At 31.9% G+C, this 10,017-nt stretch overlaps 1 pseudogene; it reads right to left on the minus strand.

Moving 5' to 3' along the window:
• Positions 1–2,501: 2,501 nt before the first annotated feature.
• On the minus strand, positions 2,502–9,808 carry LOC109012057 (annotated as a pseudogene).
• Positions 9,809–10,017: the final 209 nt, after the last annotated feature.

A 10,017-nucleotide genomic window follows, 5' to 3' on the forward strand; every position in this document is an offset into this window, starting at 1 on the left:
AATTTAAAATCAAATAAAATGTCTTTAAATCATTTAAAAAAGAAAAATTATGCAACATAAGGGCAATATGATAACAATAAAAATTAGAAAAACAAAAGAGATAAATTTACAAAATTTAAGAATTGTTTGTGCCTAGTGACATTAGCATTGGATTCATCATTTTTATCTTCAAAATTTGATAAAAAGTACATATTTTCATAAATCCAAAACATCTCTATCCATAACCTCACATTAGATTAACCATTATATTCATCAAAATAATAATATAATATTATTTCGTTAATAATAATATTTTTAATTTATTTTTTTCATATTTGACAATTACACTAACTATATGTTAATTAATAATTTAATTTAATATTTAAATTATTATTTCCTAACTTAAATATATTGTGGCTCAAAATTAAGAAATAATAATTTAAATAAATAAAATAATGATTATAGAGTGTGAATAATGAGTCTTCAAATTTGAAGATGAAGATGAATGTACTGTAGCTAAAAGCTTGACATTTGAGCATATGGTGAATCCAATGCCAGGATTTTAAAACTAAAATCATCAAATTTTGAAGATTTGACTCATTTGATGAGTTCAATGCTAGTGCTCTGACTTTTGTTTTTGCTTTTTTCTATTCTTTTATTATGTTTTTTTTTTTAATCTTTTTAATGGTTTATTTTTAAAAATCGTTCGTTTAAATTTAGTCTGTGTTTTTTAGGTTTTAAGACTAATGTGGTCATTTTTTACGTGGCATTATTTAAGGTCTTGTGGCTTCTGGGACACATTTTGGCATGACAGGTATGCCATGTGGCATAATGGTCTCATGGATGAAGATGATGCAAGCATTTTACAAAAAGATTTTTTTTTTTTTTTGTTGCAAATATCACATATTACTGGCAACCAAACATCAAAGCAAGTTCATTTCTCAAGATATTGGCATTTTTTGGACGGAAAATGTTAATGGAATCCTTTAAATTTATTGTTCAATTTTGCTGTTTATGTATTTTAAATTTTTTTTTATTTAATTGTTAAGAAAGTGACTATTAATAAAATTATATATTTTTTTAATAATTAAAAATATTAAAAAATTCTTAAAAAATCAAAATAAAAAAAAATTATAACTAATGGTAAACGCTGAACGGCTCGCTAGCATGACCCTTTTTGGACAGCATAAACTTATTATTGTACTAATATTTAAACAATTTTACTTCGTACAACCAGCTATGCACAACCGCTGCGTAACCGGGTGGCCACATCATCATGACAGAAGTAAAGAAGTAAAATAAATGAAAACTGAGAATGAGTGAAAAGTGAGAAGAGAGATATGAGAAGAGAGAAACGTCCAAATCCTAAACCCATTTCGAAATCCATCTAACTGCAACATTTCGACTAAAAAATCCAATTGCAGCATTTCGACTATAAACATCTACAAATGTTTCTTTCATCCAGAAATCCTACCAAAGCACGTACTTTTTAAGGGAGCTTATAAGTCACTCAATAAACCCCATCAAGATTCAATAAAAACACACCAGAAGAAACGGATCCCTTCCCACTCCAAAGACTGGAACAACAACACGACAGTCAAATCTTTTCATCCATTTATCAATCTCCACGAGAAACTTCCCAAATATTGTTCTCATCCCTGGAAACATCCATTCAAGAAAATAAAAAACCACTCAATGATGAAGTTTATAGATTCCAATTGAAAAGCATATTTGAAAAAAATAAAAAGAAGAAAATTAAAATCATTCAATTGGCAGATCATAAATAAATGAAAATGAAGTTGATTAACAAGTTATTAGCATAATTGACACATGGTTCTTCGGAAAAAAAAAATAGAAAAGGGAAAATTTTCAGTAAGATGTATAAGTCAAATGTAGAACAGAGAATATGATGGTTGGCTCCGTCCCATACTCATATTGTTTGACTTGTACAGGTTTGTAGGGTTCAGCCTCCACATCCTTGGCAAGTGAAAATCTCCTTAGTTATTGCCACCTTTGACAAAAATGCTATGTACAGTCGAAAGAGAATGAAGGTAATCGGTTAGAGTTTACTTTGACAGAGATAAAGAGGGAGAGAGAGGTTGAAGGAGAAGGAGGCGTACGAAGGAATTAACTTTGTGAGTAGGTTTTGGGTAGGGCCGTAGGGGGGGATGAGCGTTTTTATTTCTTTCCACGTGGGACACGGTTACACCGCGATTCCCCCACGTGGTTGTATATATCATTTTACATATTTAAATGACTAACAACAATATTTTGTAGTGGGGCAAAAATAGAGAGCTCAAACATCAACCTTTGCAGCCTTGCAGGCTTTCTCAACAATGCTATTTCTGCAGTTCAAAAAAAAACAATGCTATTTCTGGGCTTCTATCAAAAGACATCAAACACCCATTTAAATCTAAGACAGACAATAACCTATGTAACTCCAAGAAAGACAATAGTCCATGCAATGCTCCAAACAAGTGTTGCAGCATCCTGACCAAGATTTTCTCTGAGCTCAACTTCATCTGCATTGATCTCCAAACAAAAAAAACACATATCCTTGCTCACAGTATCGATTTTATTACAGACTAGATCAGATGAAAGAAAAAAAAAATACTACATTTAGAAGGGGGTGGAAAATAAGCTAACTTTGAAAGGAAGGTACTGAACTGTTTGATCAAAATCGGAAGGAATTGTCTAACCCATACTTACCCTGATATTATAATGGTCAAACTTTGGATCGCCATAATGCACATCATTCATCACTGAAGGCTTTGGTGCTGCCCCCATCGCTTCTAAAACCATTTCTCCACTTTTATCTCCCTGTCGATGCCTTGTTCTTTCTTTCTGGCTCTTAGGAGTTAGGCTATGTTTGGGTACCAAAAGTTCTTTAACACTTTCCAAGTATTTTCGTGCTTTTGAAAATACTTCACATGCCAAACAATTTAAAATACTCTTAATGGGACCCACAAACCCACTTCAATCTATATTCATAACTATTCACAAACATTCTATAATACTTATCACTATTACATATAAATAAAAAATAAAATCACTATAATATATAAATAAAAAATAAAATCACTATAATATTTATCACTATTAAATATAAATAAAAAATAAAATCATTATAATATATAAATAAAAAATAAAATCACTATAATAAAATAACTATAATATATAAATAAAAAATAAAATCACTAAAATATATAAATAAAAAATAAAATCACTATAATATATAATAAATAAAAAATAAAATTACTATAATATTTATCACTATTAAATATAAATAAAAAAATAAAATCATTGTAATATATAAATAAAAAATAAAATCACTATAATATATAAATAAAAAATAAAATCATTATAATATTTATCTCTATTATATATAAATAAAAAATAAAAACACTAAAATATATAAATAAAAATAAAATCACTATTATATATAAATAAAAAATAAAATACTATAATATTTATCACTATTATATATAAATTAAAAATAGAATCACTATAATATATAAATAAAAAATAACATTACTATAATATTTATCACTATTATATATATATAAATAAAATCATTATAATATTTATCACTATTATATATAAATTAAAAATAAAATCATTATTATATATAAATTAAAAATAAAATCATTATAATATTTATCATTATTATATATAAAAGTAAAATAAAATCACTACAATATTTATTAATATTAAAAAATCACTATAATAAAATCATTATAATATTTATTATTAAAAATCAAATCACTATAATATTTATGGGACCCACACATTTTTCAACTACATACTTAAAAGTCAACAACTCAACATACTTCACACATCCAAACAACTCAAAATACTCTCAATGGGACCCACAAACTCACTTCAATCTCTACTCATAACTATTCACAAATATTCTCAACACTTCTCAATACTTTTCAACACCCAAACGTACCCTTAGACTTGCTATAAGGAGGAGCCTCACCTGGCCCATAAAATTCTGCATGCTCTTGTTGTTTTGAAGAATTTTGCTTGCAATGAGGAATCCTTAAAACTGTTTGATTTGATCTTTGGGGGCTTCGTTTCGGAGTATTTATCGCTTCTATTAGAAGTATGGGCCTGTCGATTTTCAGAAAGAGATGCAGGAGTCCTCTACCCCTAGACTAACATGGGCCCAACTTCATCTTCAAGCATCCGGAGAGAGTCTTTTAATGGAGTAGAGCCAATCCTGGAGCTATCTGTTTTGAAACGAGAAGGCATGAAGTAAAGGGGTATGCCAGCCAATGCTTCGCCTGCAAGCTTGGCCAGATCGATGATGAGCTGCCCGAAAGATGGCCATCCCGACTCCTCTTTTATGCTCTCCACAATGGGAGTGGACTTTTCCTAGTTTGAATGATCCTTATATTCACTGTTTGAAAGTTGCTGCTGCATCAATAATTCATTGGGTTAAGCCAACATGTAAGTAGGCCTACATGGGCATCTACTTTTCAACAAAAAAAATACAATGGTTTGTGCCTCCAAGACCAATAAAAAAAATCAAGACTACTAAAGCACCGTTTGGTTGTTAAATTCATCTGAGTTCAACTCGCTTCAGTCTAATTTTAAGTTAAGTCTAACATCCAAACATTCAACTCTCAAATTACTAAACTCATCTCAACTCAGAGTCTCTTTACACGTGAGACCCACAACCTTTTTCAATTCAACACTTGTTTACATGTGGGACCTACAACTTTTTTTCAACTTCTCATAAATACATCTAAACGCATCTTAATATCCAAATAAACTCATCTTAGGTGGACCCCACAAAACTCACTCTATCATCTTAACTCACTATTATTCATAAAGAACTCAACTTAACTCAACTCAGCTCAACATTCAAACTCTGCGTTTGGATGTTGAGTTGAGCTCAGCTGAATTCAGTTCCTATGAATAATAGTGAGTTAAGTAGTGGAGGAGGTTATGTAAAACTCATCTAAACTGAGTTTAAGGTGTTAAGGGACTAGTGAAATGAGATTTTGAGTTGAAAAATATTGTGAATCTCAAGTGTAAAGAGGTTTTGAGTGGAGATGAGTTTAGTAATTTGAGAGTTGGGTGTTTTGATGTTAGACTCAACTTAAACAATTCAATTTTTCCAATCCCAAAATAAAAATAATATTAAAACAATATAATCTAGTAATATTTTATTCAACTTTTAATTTTAATCTCAACTCATCTGCGATAATAAAATATTATTATTATTATTAAGACAACACAAATGACAGCATAGGCTACTTGGTCTCCATTATTTTTTATTTTTTTTATTTTGGCACTAGGTGTCTAGAAATAGCATCCCGACTAATCCCAGGGTGCACAGCCCCTTGACAAGAAGTTTTCCACAAGTGCACCTCGGGTAATTCAAGGGAAAAATCTCTCGTCTGATGGCCCCTAGAGATTATTTGCACTTAAGAAAAATTTGACCTTAGACCTAGGAGGAGCATACCCCTCAATCCCAAGGCCTTTAGCACTTTGAGCCAAGCCTTAAGGGTTACTTCGTCTCCAATAATCTAATTGCACACAAGAGAGAATCAGAAGACCAAATTTTAAATAAGAGCTAAGAACCTTACAGACTTAGTGAAATTAATTTTTGGTAGGAAGTTCTCTTAAAATTGTTAAGGAACTTGGTGATAACGTTGCAAGCTTAGTTAGTCTGAGACTTCATTTGTTTTCACAACTCCTTTCAACTCATCTAATCATTACAACTTTTTCAAATTCGCATACAAAATAAAATAAACAATTCAACTTTTTCAAATCTTAAAATAAAAATAATATTAAAAATATATATTCTAACAATATTTTATTCAACTTTTAACTGTAATCTCAACTCATCTCATCTCATCGCATCTGCGAAGCAAATGAGGTCTGGATGTGGACAAGACAGAGAAAAGAAAGAAAAGTAAATTTTTTTTTTTTTTTTGTATAAGACTGAAGTTGGAACAATTATATAAGCATTTGAAGTTTCTATCCTTTACTTAATTGATTGAAAGAGAGATACCATCCTTGACAAAAATGAAGGCCCAAATCCTTGCTAAAGCAAACATGTAGCATATCCAACCAAGACAGCACCAACAACCATAAGCACATCTGCCAAAACATCCAAAGTTAGTCATTGTAATGGTCAAATCAGCAACCTATAATTTAGTCTCGAGATAAGGTCAAAAGAAATAAAACCAAGAAGAGATAGTTAAGTTGACTCAGACTTCTAAAAAGAAAGAGATTTTGACTCTTAAAAGGAAAATGTTTCACAAAGCAAGTTAGACTCAATTACTTCAAGGAAATAGACCTCTATGTAAGGAAAAGATCCCCCACAAAGATGACGAACTCCATAGAAGCTCTCTACACAAAATCACCACAAAAGCTCCATACGCCCAAACTCTACCACACGCAGCAACACCAAAGGATCTTCCCTAAATTCCTCCATTGTATTGTGAGATATATGAGACCATGAGAGATTGTGAAATCATTCATTATAGTAGATTTCGCCCCTCAAACAACCCGTGGACGTATGCATTATGCCGAACCATGTAAATCTTTGTGCCTCTCTATTTGCGTGTTTTCTATTTATTTTATGGATGAATGCGAAGAATACCGTATCAAAACCCGAATCACCAACGTAGGCCGGGGATGATTATTTCCTCCATTCCGGTCTGTTGTGCAAATTAAGGCATTAACAATCACCATGTGGCAATGCAAGCAAAGCCTCAACCATGACATCGAAGGAAAGAGTGAAGTTTTTTTCATACGGAATGAGCATATCTCAAGAGTACACCGGTAATGCAAATCAAAGCATTAATGACGAAATAACACAAAATACCAATTGAATTTTAATACAACTTACTGAGATATCCATATTAAGAAATTTTCTAAAAAAAATTAAAAATTCTGAAAGAAAAAAGGGTAAAAAAATGTTAAGAACATATGAAGATGGCTTACTTCTTGAAAACAAGCCATAGCACGACCAAAAAAAAAAAGACAAATTTTAATCACAAATGTTGTCACTTGAAGAAACAAAATGAGGGGCCCATATCTCAACTAAACATAGAAAGCAGAATGCAGGGCAATGTGACATCACAAAAGCTTTTTGTTTACAAATAAGCCCATTCTTCATAATTCTGGTACATCTAGTTGTTATATACACATTGCAAATGGTGGCTAATGTTCAGTCTACCATTAAAAAAAAAAGTCTCTTTTGAGCTCCAGCCATTGACCCTTTTTGACAACCTTCAAAACTTCTATCATTCCTCTCCCTCCAAAAAACATTTTTTTGTATTTATGAACATATATATCTATTTTATAGATTATCTATTTTATAACATACTTATGGTACATTAAGATGACCATCATGGGGGGTCAGACACAATGCATAACCATGCCGATTCCATGGTCGTAATAGTCACAAAGAGAGTAACATCTTTTCTCCACCTTTTTTATAAATGAAGCTTAACTTTAAGAACAAACCAACAATAAGGGATCCAAACCTGTAGCAGAAATTGAACTATAGTGATAATCACAATCCTCCTGGTTGAGAGAGATTTGCCGAAGAGCAGCATTTCCTCTATCAACAACTAACAAAGAACAGGTAGGCCGAACATATACTACATCAAAATCATTAGAGAATTTCGCATCCTCAAATGGGCCATCGCTGTACCCTGCAACATTTGATTTCCCTCCAGCAATGGTTGTCACACCTGCAAATAATTTTCAACCTCAGCAATGCTTTTTTTGTATAGCATCCACTGTTTTTCCCTTCAAAGAATAATTTGTGATAAAGTTTTCAACTTTAGAAAGGATCCAGAAAATCTAATACAATAACCTCAATCTTCTTTATTGCTACATAGATGTAACACTTATATATATTCTACTTTGCCACTTACAAATAAAATCCAAAACTTGGAAGCTATTCGAGTTTTATCAAACACCAAAATGCATATTTATAGCCTAGATTCTAGCTGTAAATTGTAATTATCAGGGCAACATGAATTTAATATACCAGCATCCCCAATCTTCCTGATGGCCAGGTTCAAGGTATCAGCAACATACACATTGCCCTTATCGTCCATGGTTATGCCTTTGGGATGATTAAAACGAGCATCGCTAGGTTTTCCATCCACATGCCCTGTATAACCCTGAAAAGACCCAGCAACCAACCTTCCCCTGCTATCTGCAAAAACAAAAGGTTCAAGGAGAAAAAACGAACAAATATAAATTAAAAAATCTGAATATGAAAACATATCATGGCAATCAGCCTGTAACATTTAAAATTCAATTTCGCACATGCAATAACCTTCATTTGGAAACATGAAAACTGGTGAAAGTAATAGAAGACTGTACAAACTCTCATGTCGCTTTTGTGTCTGATAAATGAGAAGCTCCAATAAACTAGACCACTAAACAGCCATGGCTTAGCTTTTTCAGTTGTCTTCCATTTTTTTTCATTTTTGCTTCTTTTCTTAGTATGAAGGCTTAGCTAGTTTGCTTTTTTCTTTTCTTTCTCTTTTGTCTTTTATTCTTCCTTATTTTATTTTTTCCTATTATTTTTTGTTTTTAGTATGAAGGCCAAATTGAATTGTTATCACCATTTTCTTGGATCTTGAATACTGAAAGATCTAGGGTGTATAACTTAGCATTGCACCTTTCCAAAAAGAAAGTTCAGTATTTCCTTCTCCACAAGTACATTTACGCATTCTTTCCAGCAACCAAGTGGTGCAGACACAAATAGAAATGACTTCATTTTGAACATAATGGTTATTGCTATGGCCTATGAGCAAAATTAGCAAATAGGTGAATATCTAAGTAAATTAAACTTGAAACGATCAAATTCCAAATAGAGCTAATTATTGAAGTTGTAGTAAGCAAGAGAAGAATAATCATACATCGAGATAATGGTGGAGTAATCCTAGCAATGTTGCTATTAACTGCATCAATGGCAAAAAGTTCGCCATCCTCAGAGACACGGATTCTGTAAGGAACCACTCCAATCTCATTTCCTTCCACGACAGTTTCAACCAGGTATCCATTCTCAAACTGAAGAACATCCCCATCTGCATCAAACATACCATATGATATATGGAATGGGATTAATGGCAAGCACACATTTGAAACAACAACAACAACAATACATAAATACTAGCAAGTAAAACATGAAAAATATATTTCCAATTATACATCTAAGAAGAATATTTGAAACAGCCTGATTGGGGAATTTTGGAGGATGCCCTGGTCCATTTAAGAATAGATGACAAATGTTTGATCAATGGCGCTGTTGAGTTTATGCAAAACAATACACAAGTGAAGCAACAGTGAGAAAACTTATTAAATAGCAGTCAGGAAACAAACATACTCAGTATCAAAGCAGAAAAACAGTAATTAGTACGAGGAAAGAAAAGGAGAGCGACACACAGAGAGTTACACTTTGGGTCTAGCACCATCAGCACAAGATTTGAACAAAAGATGCCAAAAGTAAAATTAAAGTGAAGAAAAATGAGTACATGCACGAAGCAAACAGATCAATCTAACCAAAACTGTTAAATAAAGGGAAGAGAGAAAGAGAGAAGTAAGGTCATGGTAACCTGGAGGAGCAGCATGAGCATGAAACTTGAGTGTACAAGCAAGAACAAGTGCTAAGAAGTTAAGAAAGAGAAGGGAATTTCTCATGGCTCCAGAAAATATCCAAGACTTTAAAAGATAGGAGAGATCAGTGGGTTTTTGGCTGACAAATAAAATAATTTACTTTGACGTCTCTGTTAAACATGAAAGCAGAAGCAACCTAGCAACTGGGAGTTGAAAGCTTCGAGTTTATTCCAGTCCAATGGCGCTCCCTTCCTCCCTCTCTGTGCTTTCTTTTTTTTATTATTAAAAAAAGGTGAGTTTTACTAGGACGGTGGAGAAAGTCTTTTTCAACAGTATTGACAATTTGACGGTAGTTGTTGAAAAAAAATAAAAATAAAAATAAAAAATTTATATAAAAATAAATTAATTTTTTAACAATAAATCTCATTTTTTTTT

The sequence above is a fragment of the Juglans regia genome, chromosome 2, assembly GCF_001411555.2.
Source record: "Juglans regia cultivar Chandler chromosome 2, Walnut 2.0, whole genome shotgun sequence".
Lineage (NCBI taxonomy): Eukaryota > Viridiplantae > Streptophyta > Magnoliopsida > Fagales > Juglandaceae > Juglans > Juglans regia.